Raw genomic sequence first — 21,865 nt, 5'->3', positions numbered from 1 at the left:
TTTCCCTTTATCTCTTTCTGAATCCAAAGGATTTTACTAACAATGAGAAATTGGAAATTAAACATCACACAATTCTTCAATGTATGTATATAATACATACTAATTTCAAGGTCTTATATTTCACTCGAACTCCAAAGAGGGTTCCAGGGCAAAAAAAAAAAAAAAAAAAAAAAAACCTGATTGGCCCTTGTTAGAGACCTTTGCTAATGCTTGTCTCCATGGTAGCCCATGGGCAACCTCCTAGTGGAATCCTATTCATCCTGATCTCCCAACTCACCACTGGTACACAGAGCCCACATCAGACTTCTCCACAGTTCACCTTTGAATGCTCTGGTTTTCATCCAAACAAAGTGCCCATGGGGTTTCCTGAGATGCCCTGTGCTTCCCAGAACCCTTCCCTTTGTGGATACCATTGTGGTCACTCAAATTGCCTCCCCTCCTAATACTTCCTGTGGCAAGCCTACATACATCCCAAGGAATCTCATTAAGCCCAAACTCACTCAGAAACTTCCTCTGACTTCTCATTTCACCTTTCCCTTCTCCTCTCCTGAATTAACATGTCCATTTCCTTGAGTTTCTTGTTCCAGTTCTGTCCTGTCATAGGTTGTGTTTGCTTGATCACTTTTCAGTCCTAGGAATTGAACAGAGGGCCTCATGTGTTTAGGGCAACACTCTACCACTTGAACCTCATCCTGTCATCCATGTTACACTTCTGATTTGTGTTTGTTTCAGAGCATTGGTTATAAGGAAGGAGGCCCTGAGTCATTTTTGTCCCTGGAGCACTGGTCTTAGCATGTTCATAGGTCAGTGGAATATTCTTTTCAATGGTCAGAAACAGTGTTAGCTGGTGAAAATACACACCAGGGGAATGTCCTTCAGTATGTGGTCCATGCCATAGATCATTCCTCAAAGTGCCACCAGTCTTCAATAGCCAGTGTACATGGACCCAGGAATTACAAAGTAGAGAAGGAAAACAGTTCCTCACATCATCACCCCTACTTGCTCTACCATTCAATTCCTTTGCTTCCTACCTTTTCTGACCATAGATTCTGTTGGTCTAAAGAGCTTCATTTCCAAATAAGAAATGCTTCCATGAAGATGCATAATGATGCCTTTGACATGAAAGTGGAGATTCCCATGAACCATTTTTAACTCCTATGTCTCTGAGCAACAGGCAAAAGGGGATCTGTTATGGGTGATCAAGGGGAGAGTAGGTTGCTCACTACACAGTGTGGGTCAAGAAGAGGTTTTCTGGAATTCAGAAGTTGCCCTTAGGTGCTTCACATTGTTGTCACGATCTGGGGTGAAAGTCCAAGGACAACCACAACAACCCATTTGAGGCAGAACCGTTACAGCCTAGGTCCTTCAGGAATGAAATGTTGAGTTATCCGAGCAGAGGAAAAACCTGTGGCCAAATGAAGTCTTGCCACTGGCCAAGTGGAATGTAGAATGGGTGATGAGACTGTGGGGTTTTTTTTTATTACTTACCAAATTGTAATATTTTATTTTTGGATTTGTGTACAATTCTGACACAAGGGATTTCCTTGTGGGATTTCCATGCATCTCCACCACGTGTTTGATCATGATCACCCCCAGTAGGACGCTTAATGGCCAGACTATAGGACCTCATGCAAATGGACTGAATATATTTGGCCACATGAGATGGACATGAGCCTTTTAGGAGTTCAGGGCGGAAGGTTAAGGTTTAAGGGGGTATGCTTGGGGGTCAGCTTTCACAAGGGCTGGACCTGCGATCATTAATCTTGATTATCAATTCAATAAGCTTAAGAAATACAAACATTAGTAAAATGTGCCTCTGAATTTTTCTATGGAGTTCTTTGTAGAGAGATTTATATCAGGATGGAGCTGACCCAGTAAAGACAGTCATTCCTTGACATTGTCATAAGATGACAACATTATCAGGAGATGAGGACAAGTTCTTGCCATGAGAGACTGAAACCACTGAAACTATGAGCTGGACTTAAATCCCCTGTTCCTATCAGATAGACAACATAAGGGACTAACCCAGCAGGACACCTGACTCTCAGTCAGGTCTCTCCTGTGTCTATATAGGAGGGGAGGGAGGGATGCTCGACATTCTTGATACAGCCAAGTGGGTGTTGGGGGATATCCTTTCTTCTAGGTCTCCACTGCCAAGAGAGGAGACAGGGTCACGTTGGCATGTCTGCCACCCGCTTGTGGGGGTAGTTCAGACTCCACTGACAAACCAGGAGGTAGAATGTGTATGGTGTTGGACCAGGTAAAAGCAGATATTTTCAAAAAGTGCATGGGAATACTACTATCCACCTATGAGAGAAATTAACACTTTGAGGTTAAATATTAAAGGCTACCAAATTCTCAATGGCTTGTTTAATTGATTAGAGGCAAAATATCCATAGACAGTAGCTTCTGAATGCACATGAATATGCAAACATGCAATTGGCAAAACACATTTTTGAGGTTATAGAAAATGGCAAGCTAGAAAGGCAGTATCAAGCTTGAAGCCCATTTTCAGGATAAAAGCCTGAGATTATGTAAAATTTGCTCTTGGTTATAGGCAAAATTGACTTCCAAATAGAGTTGTTTTGTGCAAAACTCTCCTCCAAAGCTCACGATATTCCTATTTTATTTTAAAAATATTGGTATTTTATGATAGGTGCTGGTGACTCACACCTGTAATCCTACATACTCAGAAGGCTGAGATCTGAAGATTGCTTTTCAAAGCCAGCCGGAGCAGGACATCTGTGAGATGCTTATCTCCAATAAATTACCAGAAAACAGGAAGAAGAGCTATGACTCAAAATTATAGAACACCGTCTTTGAGCAAAAGAACTCAGGGACAGTGCCCAGGCCCTGAGTTCAAGCCCCATGACTGACCAAAAATAAAAATTGCAGCTGGACACTGGTGGCTCACGCCTGTAATCTACAATACTGAGATCTGAGGATCTCTGTTCAAAGGCAGCCCAAGCAGGAAAGTCCGTGAGACTCTTATCTCCAATTAACCACCAGAAAATTGGAAGTGGCACTGTGGCTCAAGTGGTAGAGCACTAGCCTTGCACTAAAGACCTCAGGAACAAAGCCCATGGCCCAGAGTTCAAGCCCCAAAACCAACAAAAACAAAATAATAAAAATTTGCTATTTTAAATGGGAAATACCTGTGTTTTGCTTGCCTTTTTAAGCTTTGGTTGCTTAGCACTTCACAAGTACTAGAGACCGAGTTCCTTAACTATTTCACGTTTGAGAGGATTCTGAGGGGCAGATGCTCAACTGTATCTGTCTGTCTAATCAGTGAAGAAAGAATAATAATAAAGACTAAATAATGACAAAGTGATAAAGAAGCACACTGAGATAAAACACAAGATGTGTGTGGCTCCAGGCTACTCCACTTTGATGATTACCATTACCCATGGCATCGTTATCCTTTTAATTAAATGGTGCTTGGCTCATTGTGGGTTCTCACACAGTGAATGATCCTTTGCTTCTTGACACTCAAACTCCATTAGTCCACCCTGAAGCAGGAAAAGAGTTTCCCCCTGAAGTTCAAGAGTGGTAAGAAGGGAAGGGGGAGCTGGAAGGCAGGAGGACACAACCATAGCTCAGCGCTGAGCTTATGCCCCATAATCAGAGTGCTCCTAGCTCTAAGTCTTCCCAAGATAGTGATCAAAGCACTTCCTGAGGAGAGAGCACACAAGGACCACTAGGAGCCTCTGAAGCCCCATCTGGCTGTTCAGGGAGTGCCAGACCCCTCCCCTCCATCACATGCTTCCCCTCAGGCCTCAGGGAAATGAGTTTCCTCCAGGTGAAACTGGCTGAGAACCACTTGTACCCATACAGAGAACAGTCATGGTACAATGGGCAGGGCCCTAAGGATGTGTGTCTTATTCATCTTCTTGTGGGAATCAGCAGCCTGTGTAGCTAAATTCCAATAATAAGATGAGCATCCTATGCTAGTGTTAGGACCTTCTTTGGAAGTAGGTATGGTCTTTATTCTTCCCATTCAGCACTGAACACTCAGAGATGAGAAATCTATTTGTCTTCTAGAATCACAAATACAGTAAGCTATGTCTGACTCTATTGCCCATAGGTCTCCCTAGTGCCCCCCTCTTCCGGAGTGACTTCCCATACACCCATCCTGCTGTGTGCATTTCTGACTTGTACCTAGGAAGCCAATGGTGGATTCAGGAGGCAGTGATGAAGTCATAGTTGGGACTATCTGAATGTTAAGTCTCTTACTATTAAACATCATGAATCCTCAATGTGTCCAAAGCAGACAGAGATCACTGCCAAGTAAATCTACAGTAAATACAGACACATGTTCAGTAAGAGGCCAAAATCTTCTGAGCCCTCAAGAACTCCCTATACTTACTAGAACATAGCATGGTACAATTGCCATCCAACATATGGACTTGAAAAAGAGGTGACATCAAAAAGAGACGGGGCCGCCCTCTTCAGGTGGTTCAAAAAAATTTCCCCAGCTGTGGAGATGAATAAATTTGGATTTAAAAAGAAATTCAGAGAGAAATAGATGGAAGTGATGATGGGGAGAGGTATATAAAAGTTACATTATTTTTAAAAATTTTTGTAGGTGGTTTGGCTCTCACTGAATTACGGGAAAAGAAGTAGAATACAAAAATGCATATTAGAATTATGGTTACTATTACATTACTTTTATTTTATTTCATTTGTGGGGCTTGAACTCATGGCCTGGACACTGTCCTTGCCCTCTTTTGCTGAAGGTTAACACTCTATCACTTGGAGCCACAGCTCCACTTAATTTTTTTTTTTTTTTGGTCCAGTTGTGGGGCCTGAACTCTGGGCCTGGGCGCTGTCCCTCAGCTCTTCAGCTCAAGGCTAGCATTCTACCACTTGAGCCACAGTGCCACTTCCGGCTTTTTTTTCTGCTTATGTGGTACTGAGGAATCAAACCCAGGGCCTCATGCATGCAAGGCAAGCACTCTACCACTGTTCCCAGCCCTCCACTTAATTTTTTTAATTGTTGTTTTAAAGATGATATACAGAGAGGTTACAGTTACATAACTCAGGTAAAGAGTACTTTTCTATTTGGTCAATATCATACCTTCCCTTGCTCTCTCTAATATCTACCAACAGGTTGCATAGTTCTCTTTTTCAACAGTGTCCAGTGAACACTGGTGCTGCATTTGTTCACTCTAAAAGGGGTTTTCAAAAACAAAAAGAAGTAGGATAGAAATCAGAAGTCAAGTAACATCATTCACAGTGAGTTTGAGGTTATAAGGTGTTGTAGGACAGAAGAGCAGGGCCTATTCATGGTGAGCTGAATACTGTGCTAGAGAGACTTCATCCTTCCAAGAATTTAGTTGTTGAATCCTGCTGCACCAGAAAAGTGAGGTTTGATGGAAATCTCTCAAATAACATCAGTTCTTACGGCCCAAGCTAAAAACAATCTTTCTCCCTGAAGAAATGATCTAGAATTTCCATCAAGTTGACATGTTAGATATATGTCCCATATCTTGCAAACTGTGTTTGGGTTTGTGAGTGGAGACAGCAACAGGAAAACACCAAGAATGTTCCATCCCCACCAGAGCCTGTGACCAACCAGGCTTGACCCAGACAGGCTGGCAGCCATGGGCACAAGTCAGGGTCCTGTTGTCCTGGGGTTCACAGCTGAGGGAAGGGGAGTTAGGCCTGTGAGGTGGAACATTCTGTGACTGTCAGCTCCAAATTTAGGGATGTAGGTGGGGGTGGACTTGGACTTCCTGTCTGTGCACGTGGCTTCAAACCAGAGCTTGAAATGTGGACAGAATTCAGAGTCGTGGGTCATGATCAAAGACTGACAGAGACCACTGATACACGAGTTCGGCTGCCTCTTTCTCCTGGGAAGTCTGTGAGCATGAAGCTGTGTCTGCTTCTCATTATTTCGCTGTTTGTGGTACTCACAGGTAATCTGTCCAAATGTGCTATGACATGGGAGGAGCTATCTTGCCACTTGTATTGTTGGACATAGGATCTTTAAGACTGCTGATATCTACAGCAAAGAGGCCCATTCTCCTGGGTGCCTTAGCTGTAAAGAAGCAGGAGGCTGGAGGAGGGAGGGCTACTCTCAGGACTTGGTGTCAAAGGTCACAGTGACCCATCATCCAGTTTTCCCCTAAGCCACCAATTTTCCACTCAGATTCATTTCCAGCCTGTGCTATCATAGGACTGAGAACAGCACACGGTGGCTGTCATCAGTGTGACTTTATCATTGGCTTCATGGTTGTCTAGTTATGGGGATTGCCTGAATTATTCCCTTTGAATCTCAACTTTCTCATCTGTGGAGTGTAATGATCCTACAGGAGCTTAAAAGTGTGAGAGACTCAGGCTTCATAATAAGTCGCTGTCTATGCTAGTTCCTTTCTGTCTCGCTAGGAAGAAGGTGCATTGTTTGTCTTTTTGTAGCCCTCAAATGACACCCCTCTAATTCTTCAATATATTTCTTGATTATAAAGATCAAAACAGACATAGTACATCTCTGCGTTCCCTCTTTTTATCCCATATTTTGTGTAGAGGAACAAAATCAAGTTTAGGAAGAAGAGCTTTAGAAGTATAGGGGTTTATTCTGAATAGATGGCAGTTACAAACCTTATTTTTGTGAATTTGTGTGTATGTGTGTCAGAGAGAGAGACAGAAGATGGGGGGGGGGAGAGAGAGAGAGAGAGAGAGAGAGAGAGAGAGAGAGAGAGAGAGAGAGTGTGTGTGTGTGTGTGTGTGTGTGTGTGTGTTGTGGGCCTTGAGCTTGGGCCCTGGTGCTGTCCTTTGTGCTTTTTTTCTCAATTATAGCACTGTTGCACTTGAGCCTTAGCTCCACTTCAGCTATTTGGTGCTTAATTGTACATAAGAATCATGGGCTTCCCTGCCTAAGCTGGCTTCAAAGTGACTTCAAACATCCTCAGATCTCAGTCTTCTGAGCAGATAGGCTTACAGACATGAGCCACAAGCACCCAGATACAGTTTATATCTTAGTGGGGCCATGTGTTCATGCAATTGAGCCTGATCCTTAAGGAACTCATTTTCTTTAGACCAAGAAGAATGAGAAGCATTGTGCTGGTGGGTCATGTCTATTACCATAGCTACTTAGGAGACTGAGAGTGGAAGGATCACAGCTTCAAGTTGCCCAGGAAGAAAAAGTTAGCTAGATCTTCTTTCCATTCTCACCAGCACAAAGCATGGCTGAAGGTGCGGCTTATGTGGTAAAGCACCAGCCTAGCACAGACCCTGAGTTCCAACACCAAAATCACATTAAACAAGAAAGAAAGAAAGAAAGAAAGAAAGAAAGAAAGAAAGAAAGAAAGAAAGAAAGAAAGAAAGAAAGAAAGAAAGAAAGAAAATTAAATTTAAATTAAAATATCAAGAGTGAGAGACAGGAGTCACTTTCAGGAGAAATCTTACAATGAGTGTGCTACAGCACAAGAAGTTCTGTTTATAGCCAGGTGCTGGTGGCCCACGCCTGTAATCCTACCTATTCAGGGAGCTGAAATCTCTGGATTATGGTTAAAAACATCCTGATCAGAAGTCTATGAGACTCTTATCTCCAACTATCCACCAAAAATCCAGAAGGGGAGCTGTGTCTGATGTGGTACAGCACCAGGCTTGAGTGAAAAAACTAAGGGACAGGGGCCAGGCTCTGAATTCAAGCCCTAGTACAGGTACACACAGAACAGTCCTGTTTGTGATATTCTTTTATTTATTTTGGCCGTCATGAGGCTCGAACTCAGGGCACTGCCCTTGAGCAGTTTTATCAAGGCTAGCACTCTACCACTTGAGTTACCGGGGCACTTGGGATTTTGAGTGGTTAATTGTAGAGAAGAGTCTCATGGGGACTTTTCTGCCAGGTCTGGCTGTGAATCATGATCCTCAGATCTCAGCCTCCTGAGTAGCTAGAATTCCAAGTGTGAGCCATTGGTGCCCGGCTCTGTTTGTAAGAGTCTTGTTTGGTTATTATTGTTGCTTTTGTGGTACTCAAGCTTGGACCCAAGGCTCACCCTGGCTAAGTAATCGATCTCTTACTTGAGTTATTCTTTAGACTTATGTTTTTCTCTTTCTTCTTTCTTTCCTTATTTCTTCTTTAATTTTGAGATGAGATCTCTCTGCCTTTGCCTGGTCGGCCTCAAGCTTAAGATCCTCCTTCCTCCACTTTCACAGTAGATGGGATTACAACTGTGTTCCGCATGCTTGCCTGTGATGTTCTTTTTTTGCCATAGAACTTGAACTCAGAGGCTGGGCACTGGCCCCTGAGCTCTTTGTACTCAAGGCTAGCACTCTACCACTTTGAGCCACAGTGCCACTTCCAGTTTTCTGGTGGTTAATTGGAGATAAGAGTCTCATCGGGATTTTACTGTCTTGGCTGGCTTTGAACAGCAGTCCTTAGATCTCAGCCTCCTGAGTAGCTAGGATTACAAGTGTGAGCCACTGGTGTCCGGCTCCTGTGTTGTTCTTTTTTTTTTTTTTAATATGGAACACTTCACGAATTTGTGTGTCATCCTTGCTCAGGGACCATGCTAATCTTCTCTGTAGCATTCCAATTTTAGCATATGTGCTGCCAAAACGAGCACTCCTGTGTTCTTTTAAAAAGCTGATGCAACTCTGAAGTGTGCCAATGGTAACAAATGGATGCTCTCAGTAGAGTCAGGGCTGAGAAAAGCTTACTGTGAAGGATGGAATACACAGACTCACCTGGGCCCTCCTCTAGAGTCCAGATCCAGGAACCAAGGCTGCTTTTCTCTATTGTCACATATATTTAAATGTTCTCAGAGCCCCTTGGGCATTAGCTCAGTAGCCTGGGGACTTAGATATCCCATAAATTGTAATGATTCTCTAGGAGAAGACTCTGGATTCGTTGTGTAAATTCTGTGTAACATTCACTTTGGGACCTCAAGAAGCCATAACTACACACCTCTTCCACTCTCTTTTAGAAACTAACTTTGGTTCCATATTGTTTCTTACATACAGATGGGGCACAACTCAAAAAATGCCTTGATAATATCGTTGGCTACTGCAGGAAGCAATGCAAACCATGGGAAGTCTCTGAAATAGAATGTGCATACGAGAAAGTGTGTTGTGTTAAGAAAGTGGAAAAGAACAAACTTCAGAAAGTTGAACCAACTCTTCTGGCAATGTACCAAGATGATTTCGCTGAAATGGAACCTATTACATCTGCCCCAAATAAGACAACAGACAAGCCCTCAGTTGCTTGAACTGCACTGAAGTGCTGTGCCACCTGACATGCTGCACTGGGAGATTCATCCACCTCCTTCTGTGCACTTCACTCACCTCATGTAATAAAGTCCAGGGCATTCGTCTATGTTTATGTAATGATGTATTCACTCATTTGGGGACGTGTCCCACAAAAATGGATACTTGCTCTTGTAAAACTGGGGCCATTGAGGGTAAATGCAGGTGCTGTGAGAGGCGGGCCTTAGATGCTCTACTTCCTAAGAAAGATGAGAATTTCCACAAAAAATTTAAGTAATATTTTTTTTTGGGTCCGGTCGTGCGATCATTAATCTTAATTATCAATTCAATATGCTTAAGTAATGCAAACATTAGTAAAATATGCCTCTGAATTTTTCTATGGAGTTCTTTTTTTTGGGGGGGGCCTGTCGTGGGGCCTGAACTCTGGGCCTGAGCGCTGTCCCTCAGCTCTTCAGCTCAAAGCTAGCGCTCTACCACTTGAGCCACAGCGCCACTTCTGGCTTTTTTCTTTTTGCTTATGTGGTGCTGAGGAATCGAACCCAGGGCCTCAGGCATGCAAGGCAAGTGCTCTACCACTGAGCCAACTTCCCAGCCCCCTATGGAGTTCTTTGTAGAGAGATTTATATCAGGATGAAGCTGACCCAGTAAAGACAGTCATTCCTTGACATTGTCATAAGATGACAACATTATCAGGAGATGAGGACAAGTTCTTGCCATGAGAGACTGAAACCCCTGGAACTATGAGCCAGACTTAATTCTGCTGTTCCTATCAGGTAGACACTCTAAGGAACTAACCCAGCAGGATACCTACTCTTGGCTAGGTCTCTCCTGTGTCTGAGAGGGAGGGATGCTTGACATTCTTGATACAGCCGGGTGGGTGCTGGGGGATATCCTTTCTTCTAGGTCTCCACTGCCAAGAGAGGAGACAGGGTCACCTTGGCATGTCTGCCACCCGCTTGTGAGAGGTAGTTCAGACTCCACTGACAACCCAGGAGGCAGAATGTGTATGGTGTTGGGCCAGCTAAGAGCAGATGTTTTCAAAAAGTGCCCAAGTACTATTCTCAGCCCAGGAGAGAAATTAAACTTTTGAATATGCAGTTGAGGTTAAGTACTAAAGACCACCAAAATCTCCATGGCTTGAAATTGATTAGAGGCAATATATCCACAGACAGTAGCTCCTGAATGCCCATGAACATGCAAATATATGACTTGTAATACCCATTCTTGGGGTTATAGGAATTGGAAAGCTAGAAAGGCAGTATCAAGCTTGAAGCCCATTTTCAGGACTGGCCTGAGATTAGGCAGAAATTTGACCTTGGTTACAGGCAAAATTGGCTTCTAAATAGAGTTGTTTTCTGTGCAAAACTCTCCTCCTCACTGAAACTCACCATATTCCTATTTTTCTTCAAAAATACTGATACATTATGCCAGGCGCTGGTGGCTCACCACTGTTATCCTAGATCCTCAAGAGGCTGAGAACTGAGGATCGCATTCAAAGCTAGCCCAAGCAGAAAAATCTGTGAGACTCTTATCTCCAATAAACCACCAGAAAACAGGAAGGGGAGCTCTGATTAAAAATGGGAGAACACTAGCCTTCAGCAAAAGAGCTCAGGAACAGGGCCCAGGACCTGAGTTCAAGCCCCATGACTGACCACCCATCCCCTCCCACAAAAAAATTGCTGTCTTAAATTGGAATTACCTGTGTCTCACTTGCTTTGGTGCTTATGTTGCTTAGAACTTCACAAGTACTGAGGCTGAGTTCCGTAACTATTTCATGCTTGAGAGGATGTGCATGACTATAGCTGTCTGTCTAATCAATGAAGAAAGAATAATAATAAAGACTAAATAATGACAAAGTGATAAAGAAGCACACTGAGATAAAACACAAGATGTGTGTGGCTCCAGGCTACTCCACTTTGATGATTACCATTACCCATGGCATCGTTATCCTTTTAATTAAATGGTGCTTGGCTCATTGTGGGTTCTCACACAGTGAATGATCCTTTGCTTCTTGACACTCAAACTCCATTAGTCCACCCTGAAGCAGGAAAAGAGTTTCCCCCTGAAGTTCAAGAGTGGTAAGAAGGGAAGGGGGAGCTGGAAGGCAGGAGGACACAACCATAGCTCAGCGCTGAGCTTATGCCCCATAATCAGAGTGCTCCTAGCTCTAAGTCTTCCCAAGATAGTGATCAAAGCACTTCCTGAGGAGAGAGCACACAAGGACCACTAGGAGCCTCTGAAGCCCCATCTGGCTGTTCAGGGAGTGCCAGACCCCTCCCCTCCATCACATGCTTCCCCTCAGGCCTCAGGGAAATGAGTTTCCTCCAGGTGAAACTGGCTGAGAACCACTTGTACCCATACAGAGAACAGTCATGGTACAATGGGCAGGGCCCTAAGGATGTGTGTCTTATTCATCTTCTTGTGGGAATCAGCAGCCTGTGTAGCTAAATCCCAATAATAAGATGAGCATCCTATGCTAGTGTTAGGACCTTCTTTGGAAGTAGGTATGGTCTTTATTCTTCCCATTCAGCACTGAAAACTCAGAGATGGGAAATCTACTTGCCTGCAGTCCAAGATGGAACACATTCTAGAATCACAAATACAGTCAGCTATGTCTGACTCTATTGCCCATAGGTCTCCCTAGTGCCCCCCTCTTCCGGAGTGACTTCCCATACACCCATCCTGCTGTGTGCATTTCTGACTTGTACCTAGGAAGCCAATGGTGGATTCAGGAGGCGGTGATGAACTCATAGTTGGGACAATCTCTCCTTTTACTATTAAACAGCCTGAATCCTAGATATGTCGAAGAGCACTGCCAAGTAAATCCACAGTAAATGCAGACACGTGTTCAGTAATAGACCAAAATCTTCTGAGCCCTTAGGAACTCCCTTTACTTACTAGAACATAGTATGGTACAATTGCCATCTAACATGCATACATCAAATATAGTTGGCACCAGAACATAGTAGGTTCACTCCCTTCAAGTGGTTCAAAAAAATTTTCCCCGCTCTGGAGATGAATGAACTTGGATTTGAAAAAGAATTAGGAGTGAAATAGTGATGAGAAAAAGCATATAAAAGGTTTTTTTTTAAGGTTTTGCAGAATAGTTGGCTCTCACTGAGGTACTGGCTATGAAACCTATTAGATTTATGATTACTATTAGATTACTTTTTTTGTCAGACATGTGGCTTGAACTCTAGGTTGGAAGCTGTCACTCAGCTCTTCAACTCAAGGCTAGCGCTCTACCACTTCCAACTATCCAGTGGTTAATAGGAGATAAGAGTTGTACAGAGGGCTGGGAAGGTGGCTCAGTGGTAGAGGGCTTGCCTTGCATGCATGAGGCCCTGGGTTCAATTCCTCAGCATCACAGAAGTAGAAAAGGCCAGAAGTGGCACTGTGGCTCAAGTGGTAGAGTGCTAGCCTTGAGCTGAGGAGCTGAGGGATAGTGTCCAGGCCCAGCGTTCAGGCCCCACAACCGACAATCAAAAAAAGAAGAGTCTCACAGATTTTCCTGCCCAGGCTTTGAACCACGATCCTCAGATCTTAGCCTCTTGAATAGCTAGGATTACAGGCGTGAGCCACTGGCACCTGGCTTAGATTACTTTTGTTTATTGATTCATTTTTGTTGGTCATGGGGCTTGAACTCATGGCTGGGACACTGTACCTACATGGTTTTGCTGAAGGTTAGCACTCTAATACTTGGAGCCACAGCTCCACTTAATTTTTTAATTGTTATTATAAAGATGATGTGCAGAGGAGTTACAGTTACATAACTCAGGCCAAGAGTACTTTTCTATTTGGTCAGTATCATATCTTCCCTTGTTCTCTCTACCATCTACCCACAGGTTGCATAGTTCTCTTTTTCAACATGGTCTTCGGTGAATACCAGTGCATTTGTTCACTCTAAAACGGGTTTTCAAAAACAAAAAGAAATAGGATAGAAATCAGAAGTCAAGTAACATCATTCACAGTGAGTTTGAGGTTATAAGGTGTTGTAGGACAGAAGAGCAGGGCCTATTCATGGTGAGCTGAATACTGTGCTAGAGAGACTTCATCCTTCCAAGAATTTAGTTGTTGAATCCTGCTGCACCAGAAAAGTGAGGCTTGATGGAAATCTCTCAAATAACATCAGTTCTTACGGCCCAAGCTAAAAACAATCTTTCTCCCTGAAGAAATGATCTAGAATTTCCATCAAGTTGACATGTTAGATATATGTCCCATATCTTGCAAACTGTGTTTGGGTTTGTGAGTGGAGACAGCAACAGGAAAACACCAGGAATGTTCCATCCCCACCAGAGCCTGTGACCAACCAAGCTTGACCCAGACAGGCTGGCAGCCATGGGCACAAGTCAGGGTCCTGTTGTCCTGGGGTTCACAGCTGAGGGAAGGGGAGTTAGGCCTGTGAGGTGGAACATTCTGTGACTGTCAGCTCCAAATTTAGGGATGTAGGTGGGGGTGGACTTGGACTTCCTGTCTGTGCACGTGGCTTCAAACCAGAGCTTGAAATGTGGACAGAATTCAGAGTCGTGGGTCATGATCAAAGACTGACAGAGACCACTGATACACGAGTTTGGCTGCCTCTTTCTCCTGGGAAGTCTGTGAGCATGAAGCTGTGTCTGCTTCTCATTATTTCGCTGTTTGTGGTACTCACAGGTAATCTGTCCAAATGTGCCATGACATGGAAGGAGATATGTTGCTATTTGTATTGTTTTTTATTTCTTTATTGAGATTAAGTGATTACATAAATTTCACAGTATTGTGGGATAGTGATACTTAGCTAAAGTCCCAAACACATTTAACCTTCACAAGGCGAATTGTCATTATCATGGTCTATAAATGCTATGAACTCTACAAACTTTGATAGTACAACTATTTCTTCTGCGTTGGGTGATATGTACATTGCTTTCCTTTTGGTTGGTGTAAGTTGTTCCTTCTTTCTCGCTCATCTTCTCCCTCCCCTCACTGCCCTTGAGTTGCTTAGCTCATTTTCATCAATGTCAGTGCAGCTGTTGGGCCCCTGTCTGTATTTTTTCACTCATATGTCTCTCTGATCTTGGCTTACTTCACTCAACATGATTTGTTCTAGTTCCACCCATTTCCCTGCCAATGCCATTATTTCATTCTGTCTAATGGTTGTGTAATAGCCCATTGTACACAGGAACCATACTTTTTGGATCCATTCATCTGTAGTGGGGCATCTGGGTTGTTTCTGTATTTTTGGCTTTTGTGAGCAGTGCAGCAATGAACATGGAGGTGCATGTGTGCTTGTATCCTGGTTCCTGTTGCTCAGGGTAGATGCCTAGGAGTGGAATGGCTGGGTCATAGGGAATGTCTATATTGAGTTTTCTTTTCTTTTTTTTCTTTCTTTTTTTTTTTTCAGACATTTGGCCTGAACTCTGGGCCTGGGCACTGTCCCTCAGCTCTTTAGCTCAAGGCTAGCACTCTACCATTTGAGCCACAGTGCCACTTCCGGCTTTTTCTGCTTTATGTGGTGCTGAAGAATCGAACTCAGGGCCTCAGGCATGCAAGGCAAGCGCTCTACCACTGAGCCACCTTCCCTATGTTTAGTTTTCTGAGGAACCTCCAGACTGCTTTCCAGACTGGATATATTAGTTTACATTCCCCCCTGCAGTGCAGTAGGGTGCCTCTTTTTCAACATACCCTCTACATTTGTCATTGTCTGATTTTAGGATATGGGCCATTCTGACTAGGGTAAGGTGGTATCTCAGGGTTGTTTTTATTTGCATTTCCTTTACTGACAAGGATGAACATTTCCTCAAGCGTTTCTTTGCTATTTTATTTTTTGGTGGGGGGGGAGGTCTGGTCTTGGGGCGCTGTCCCTCAGCTCTTCAGCTCAAGGCTAGCACTCTACCACTTGAGCCACAGCGCCACTTCTGGCTTTTTTTCTTTTTTGTTTATGTGGTGCTGAGGAATCGAACCCAGGGCCTCATGCATGCAAGGCAAGCGTTCTACCACTGAGTCACCTTTCCAGCCCCTTCTTTGCTATTTTTATCTCTTCTTCTGAGAAGTCTCTCTCTAGCTCCCTTGGCCTTTTAACTGTATTTTTTTTGTCTTTTCTTTTTTGGTACTGGGGATCGAACCCAGGACGTTGCACTTGCTAGGCAAGCGCTTTGCCACTGAGCTACATCCCAGCCCGCTCCCTTGGCCTTTTAATGATTGGTTTGTTAAATTTGGGAAGAATTAGTGTCTTAAGTTCCCTGTATATAATGGATATTAGGCCTCTGTCTGATATATTGCTGGTAATTATCTTTTCCCTATTGGTTGCCTGTCTTTCTAGTTGGCTACCTATGTCTTTAGCTGTACAGAAACTTATTATTTTAAGGTAATCCCATTTGTTGAGTCTCTCTCCAATTTGTTGTGACCCTGGGACTCTGTTCAGAAAGTTCCTACTGTGCCTATAAGTTCTAGAGTCTCTCCTACTCTATCCTGCAGTACTTTCAGAGTTCCAGGTTTGATGTTGAGGTCTTTAATCCATTTTGAGTGGATCTTATTTCATTGGTGACAGACTTGGATCCATTTTAGTTTTCTGCATGTGGCTGCCCAGTTTTCCTAGCACCAAGAGTTGAAGAGGCTATGTTTTTTCCACTGTATATGGAGACAGGATCTTTAAGACTGCTGATACATACACTGTCAGCAAAGAGGCCCATTCTCCTGGGTGCCTTAGCTGTAAAGAAGCAGGAGGCTGGAGAAGGGACGGCTACTCTCAGGACTTGGTGTCAAAGGTCACAGTGACCCATCATCCAGTTTTCCCCTAGGCTCAGATTCATTTCCAGCCTGTGCTATCATAGGACTGAGAACAGCACACGGTGGCTGTCATCAGTGTGACTTTATCTTTGGCTTCCTAGTTGTCTAGTTATGGAGATTTACTGAATTATTCCCTTTGAATCTCAACTTTCTCGTCTGTGGAGTGTAATGATCCTACAGGAGCTTAAAAGTGTGAGAGACTCAGACTTCATGATAAGTCGCCGTCTATTCCAGTTCCTTTCTTGCTAAGAAGAATGCATAGGTTTTTCTTTTTGTGGTCCTCAAATTATATCTCTCTAATCCTTGAACATATTTCTTGATTATAAAGATTAGAATAAGCAAAGTGCCAGTGGCTCACGATTGTACTCCTAGCTACTCAGGAGGCTGAGAGCTGAGGATCTCTATTCAAAGCAAGCCCAGGCAGGAAAGGCTATGAGATGCTTATCTCCAATTAACCACCAGAAAAGTGGAAGTGGCTCTGTGGCTCAAGTGGTAGAGCACTTGCCTTGAGCTGAAGAGCTGAGGAACACCGCCTAGACCCTGAGTTCAAGCCCCACGGCTGACCAAAAAAAAAAAAACAAAAGAAAAAAACACATTAGAACAGAGAGAGTACATCTCTGCATTCCCCTCTTTTATCCCATATTTTGTGTGGATGGACAAAATCGAGTTTAGAAAGTAGAGCTTTAGAAGTATAGTAGTTTATTCTGAATAGGTGACAGCTGCAATCCATGTGTGTGTGTGTGTGTGTGTGTGTGTGTGTGTGTGTGTGTGTGTGTGTGTGTGTGTGTGAGTGAGACAGAGAGGGAGAGTGCCGTGGACCTTGAACTCAGGGCCTGGTGCTGTTTCATAAGCTTTTTGTTCAAGTACAACACTCTTGCACTTGAGCCTTAGCTCCACTTCAGCTATTTGGTGCTTAATTGTAAATAACACTCTCATGGGCTTCCCTGCCCAGGCTGGCTTCAAATTATCCTCAGATCTCAGTCTTCTGAGCAGATAGGATTACAGACATGAGCTACAAGCACCCAGATACAGTTTATATCTTAATGGGGCCATGTGTTCATGCAATTGAACCTGATCTCTAGGGAACTCATTTTCTTTAGACCAAGAAGAATGAGAAGCATTGTGCTGGTGGGTCATGTCTATTACCATAGCTACTTGGGAGACTGAGAGTGGAAGGATCCTAGCTTCAAGTTGCCCAGGAAGAAAAAGTTAGCTAGATCTTCTTTCCATTCTCACCAGCACAAAGCATGGCTGAAGGTGTGGCTTATGTGGTAAAGCACCAGCCTAGCACAGACCCTGAGTTCCAACACCAAAATCACATTAAACAAGAAAGAAAGAAAGAAAGAAAGAAAGAAAGAAAATTAAATTTAAATTAAAATATCAAGAGTGAGAGACAGGAGTCACTTTCAGGAGAAATCTTACAATGAGTGTGCTACAGCACAAGAAGTTCTGTTTATAGCCAGGTGCTGGTGGCCCACGCCTGTAATCCTACCTATTCAGGGAGCTGAAATCTCTGGATTATGGTTAAAAACATCCTGGATCAGAAGTCTGTGAGACTCTTATCTCCAACTACCCACCACAGCCAGAAGGGGAGCTGGGTCTCACGTGGTACAACACCAGGCTTGAGTGAAAAAACTAAGGGACAGGGGCCAGGCTCTGAGTTCAAGCCGTAGAACAGGTACACACAGAAAAGTCCTGTTTGTGATATTCTTTTATTTATTTTGGCCGTCGTGAGGCTTGAACTCAGGGCACTGCCCTTGAGCAGCTTTATCAAGGCTAGCACTCTACCACTTGAGTTACCGGGGCACTTGGGATTTTGAGTGGTTAATTGTAGAGAAGAGTCTCATGGGGACTTTTCTGCCAGGTCTGGCTGTGAATCATGATCCTCAGATCTCAGCCTCCTGAGTAGCTAGAATTCCAAGTGTGAGCCATTGGTGCCCGGCTCTGTTTGTAAGAGTCTTGTTTGGTTATTATTGTTGCTTTTGTGGTACTCAAGCTTGGACCCAAGGCTCGCCCTTGCTAAGTAATCGATCTCTTACTTGAGTTATTCTTTAGACTTATGTTTTTCTCTTTCTTCTTTCTTTCCTTATTTCTTCTTTAATTTTGAGATGAGATCTCTCTGCCTTTGCCTGGTCGGCCTCAAGCTTAAGATCCTCCTTCCTCCACTTTCACAGTAGATGGGATTACAACTGTGTTCCGCATGCTTGCCTGTGATGTTCTTTTTTTGCCATAGAACTTGAACTCAGAGGCTGGGCACTGGCCCCTGAGCTCTTTGTACTCAAGGCTAGCACTCTACCACTTTGAGCCACAGTGCCACTTCCAGTTTTCTGGTGGTTAATTGGAGATAAGAGTCTCATCGGGACTTTACTGCCTTGGCTGGCTTTGAACAGCAGTCCTTAGATCTCAGCCTCCTGAGTAGCTAGGATTACAAGTGTGAGCCACTGGTGTCCAGCTCCTGTGATGTTCTTTTAACAAGCCGATGCAGCTCTGAAGTGTGCCAATGGTAACAAATGGATGCCCTCAGGAGAGGACTGAGAAAAGCTTACTGTGAAGAATGGAGTAGACTCACCTCTAGAGTCAGGACATTGCCACAGTCCAGATCCATGAACCCAGGCTGCTTTTCTCTATTGTCACATATAGTTAAATGTTCTCAGAGCCAGGTGGGCATTAGACAGGAGCCTAGGGACTTTGACATCCATAATTTGGGATGATTCTCTAGGACTTTGCACTGTCTGTGTAATGTTCTGTGTAACCTTCACTTTGGAATCACAAGAAGCCACAGCTAGTGGGAAACTACACACCTCTTCCACTCCTCTTCAGAAACTAACCTTAGTTCCACATTGTTTCCTGTATACAGATGGGGCACAACCCAAAAAATGCTTTGATCATATCACTGGCTACTGCAGGAAGCGATGCAAACCAGGGGAAAACTCTGAAGTGGATTGTCCACAAGAGAAATTGTGCTGCGTTAATGAAGAGGAAAAGAAAAAGCTAAGGGAATCCACTCCTCCAGTTAAACCAGTTTTGTTGTCATTGGACCAAAATGATGTTGCTTAACCAATGCCCACCACATCTGCCCCAAATACGACTTCAGACAAGTCCTAGTTTCCCTGAGCTCCACTGAAGTGCTATGGAACCTGACAGGCTGCACTGAGAGATTGATTCATCTACTTCCTTCTGTGCACTTCACTAACCCCATGTAATAAACTCCAGTGCATTCATCTATATCTATGCAGTGATGTACTCATTCATTTGGCAATGTGTCCCACAGTTATAAAACTGAGGGTCACCAAACCTGCTGTGAGAGGAGGAACTTACATCCTAAGTTTGCTCCTGCTTAGATCTGACTTCCTAAGAAAGATGATAATTTCCAAAAGAACTTTAAATAGTTTTTTCTTTCTGTAGAAATGAAATTTTTTATATCTATGAAGACACGTGGCTGATAATTTCTCTCTCCGTACATCTCCACATTGCATTTGGAACATAGTCCCACCAATGTTAACGGTCATGCAAATGGACTGAATATATTTGGCCCTGAGATGAACATGAGCCTTTGGGAGGTCAGGGGTGGAATGTTAAGGTTTAAAGAGGTACACTTAGGTCTCAGCTTTGACAAGGACTGGACCTGAGATCATTAATCTTGATTGTCAATTCAAGAATCTTAAGAAATACGAACATTAGTAAAATATGCCTCTGAATTTTTTTGTGAAGTGGTTTCCAGAGAGATTTTTTTTTGCCAGGCCTGGGGCTTGAACTCAGGGCCTGGGCACTGTCCCCCAGCTCTTCAGCTCAAGGCTGGCACTCTACCACTTGAGCCACACCACCACTTCTGGCTTTTTCTGTTTATGTGGTGCTGAGGAATCGAACCCAGGGCCTCATGCATGAAAGGCAAGCACTCTACCTCTGAGCCACCTTCCCAGCCTTCCAGACATTTAGATCAGAATGGAGCTAACCCAGTAAAGAGAGTCATTTCTTGACAATGTCATAACAGCATTATTAGGAGATGTGGACAAGTCTTTGCCATGAGAGACTGAAACCACTGAAACTATGAGCCAGACTTAATTCCGCTGTTCCTATCAGGTAGACAACATAAGGGACTAACCCAGCAGGACACCTGACTCTCAGCTAGGTCTTTCCTGTGTCTAGATAGGGAGGGAGGGAGAGATGCTCTACATTCTTGATACAGCCGGGTGGGTGTTGGGGGATATCCTTTCTTCTAGTCTCCACTGCCAACAGAGGGGACAGGGTCACCTTGGCATGTCTGCCACCCGCTTGTGGGAGGTATGAGTTCAGACTCCACTGACAACCCAGGAGGTAGAATGTGTATGGTGTTGGACCAGCTAAGAGCAGATGTTTTCAAAAAGTGCCCAAGTACTATTCTCAGCCCAGGAGAGAAATTAAACTTTTGAATATGCAGTTGAGGTTAAGTACTAAAGACCACCAAAATCTCCATGGCTTGAAATTGATTAGAGGCAACATATCCATAGACAGTAGCTCCTGAATGCCCATGAACATGCAAATATATGACTTGTAATACCCATTCTTGGGGTTATAGGAATTGGAAAGCTAGAAAGGCAGAATCAAGCTTGAAGCCCATTTTCAGGATTGGCCTGAGATTAGGCAGAAATTTGACCTTGGTTACAGGCAAAATTGGCTTCCAAATAGAGTTGTTTTCTGTGCAAAACTCTCCTCTTCTCTAAAGCTCACTATATTCCTATTGCACTTCAAAATATTGATTTCAAGCTGAGTGCTGGTGGATCACAACTGTAATCCTAGATACTCAGGAGGCTGAGATCTGATGATTGTGATGCAAAGCTAACCCAAGGAGGAAAGTCTATGAGACTTTACCACCAGAAAACAGGAAGTGGAGCTGTGACTCAAAGTGATAGAGTACTAGCCTTAAGCAAAATAGCTCAGGAACAGTGCCCAGGACCTGAGTTCAAGCCCCATGACTGACCAAAAAAAATTGCTAGTTTAAATGGGAATTGCCTGCGGCTCACTTGCCTTTTTAAGCTTATGTGGTTTAACATTTCATAAGTACTGAAGACTGAGTTCCTTAGGAATTTTATGTTTCAGAGGATTCTGACTATATCTGTCTGTCTAATCAATGAAGAAAGAATAATAATAAAAACCAAATAATGACAAAGTGCTAAAGAAGCACACTGAGATGAAACACAAGATGTGTGTGGCTCCAGGCTACTCCACTTTGATGATTACCATTACCCATGGCATCGTTATCTTTTTAATTAAATGGTGCTTGGCTCATTGTGGGTTCTCACACAGTGAATGATCCTTTGCTTCTTGACACTCAAACTCCATTAGTCCACCCTGAAGCAGGAAAAGAGTTTCCCCCTGAAGTTCAAGAGTGGTAAGAAGGGAAGGGGGAGCTGGAAGGCAGGAGGACACAACCATAGCTCAGCGCTGAGCTTATGCCTCATAATCAGAGTGCTCCTAGCTCTAAGTCTTCCCAAGATAGTGATCAAAGCACTTCCTGAGGAGAGAGCACACAAGGACCACTAGGAGCCTCTGAAGCCCCATCTGGCTGTTCAGGGAGTGCCAGACCCCTCCCCTCCATCACATGCTTCCCCTCAGGCCTCAGGGAAATGAGTTTCCTCCAGGTGAAACTGGCTGAGAACCACTTGTACCCATACAGAGAACAGTCATGGTACAATGGGCAGGGCCCTAAGGATGTGTGTCTTATTCATCTTCTTGTGGGAATCAGCAGCCTGTGTAGCTAAATCCCAATAATAAGATGAGCATCCTATGCTAGTGTTAGGACCTTCTTTGGAAGTAGGTATGGTCTTTATTCTTCCCATTCAGCACTGAACACTCAGAGATGAGAAATCTATTTGTCTTCTAGAATCACAAATACAGTCAGCTATGTCTGACT

General features: G+C 43.7%; 1 long non-coding RNA gene and 1 other non-coding gene across 2 annotated transcripts; one reads left to right on the top strand and one right to left on the bottom strand.

Annotated features, from left to right (window-relative positions):
- Positions 1-8,463: 8,463 nt before the first annotated feature.
- Positions 8,464-8,570, bottom strand: LOC138817426 (U6 spliceosomal RNA). Its single transcript, XR_011368871.1, has one exon. It is a non-coding gene; the product is annotated as a U6 spliceosomal RNA (small nuclear RNA).
- Positions 8,571-13,530: 4,960 nt separating this feature from the next.
- Positions 13,531-19,202, top strand: LOC138817300 (uncharacterized). The gene is made up of 2 exons (XR_011368801.1): positions 13,531-13,863; positions 18,833-19,202. It is a non-coding gene; the product is annotated as an uncharacterized lncRNA (long non-coding RNA).
- Positions 19,203-21,865: the final 2,663 nt, after the last annotated feature.

Source organism: Dipodomys merriami, unplaced genomic scaffold (genome assembly GCF_024711535.1).
Source record: "Dipodomys merriami isolate MVZ:Mamm:240054 unplaced genomic scaffold, mDipMer1.0.p SCAF_7, whole genome shotgun sequence".
Taxonomy (NCBI): Eukaryota; Metazoa; Chordata; class Mammalia; order Rodentia; family Heteromyidae; genus Dipodomys; species Dipodomys merriami.
The sequence above is the reverse complement of the archived record's forward strand: the minus strand, read 5'-3'. Positions and strand labels throughout refer to the sequence as shown.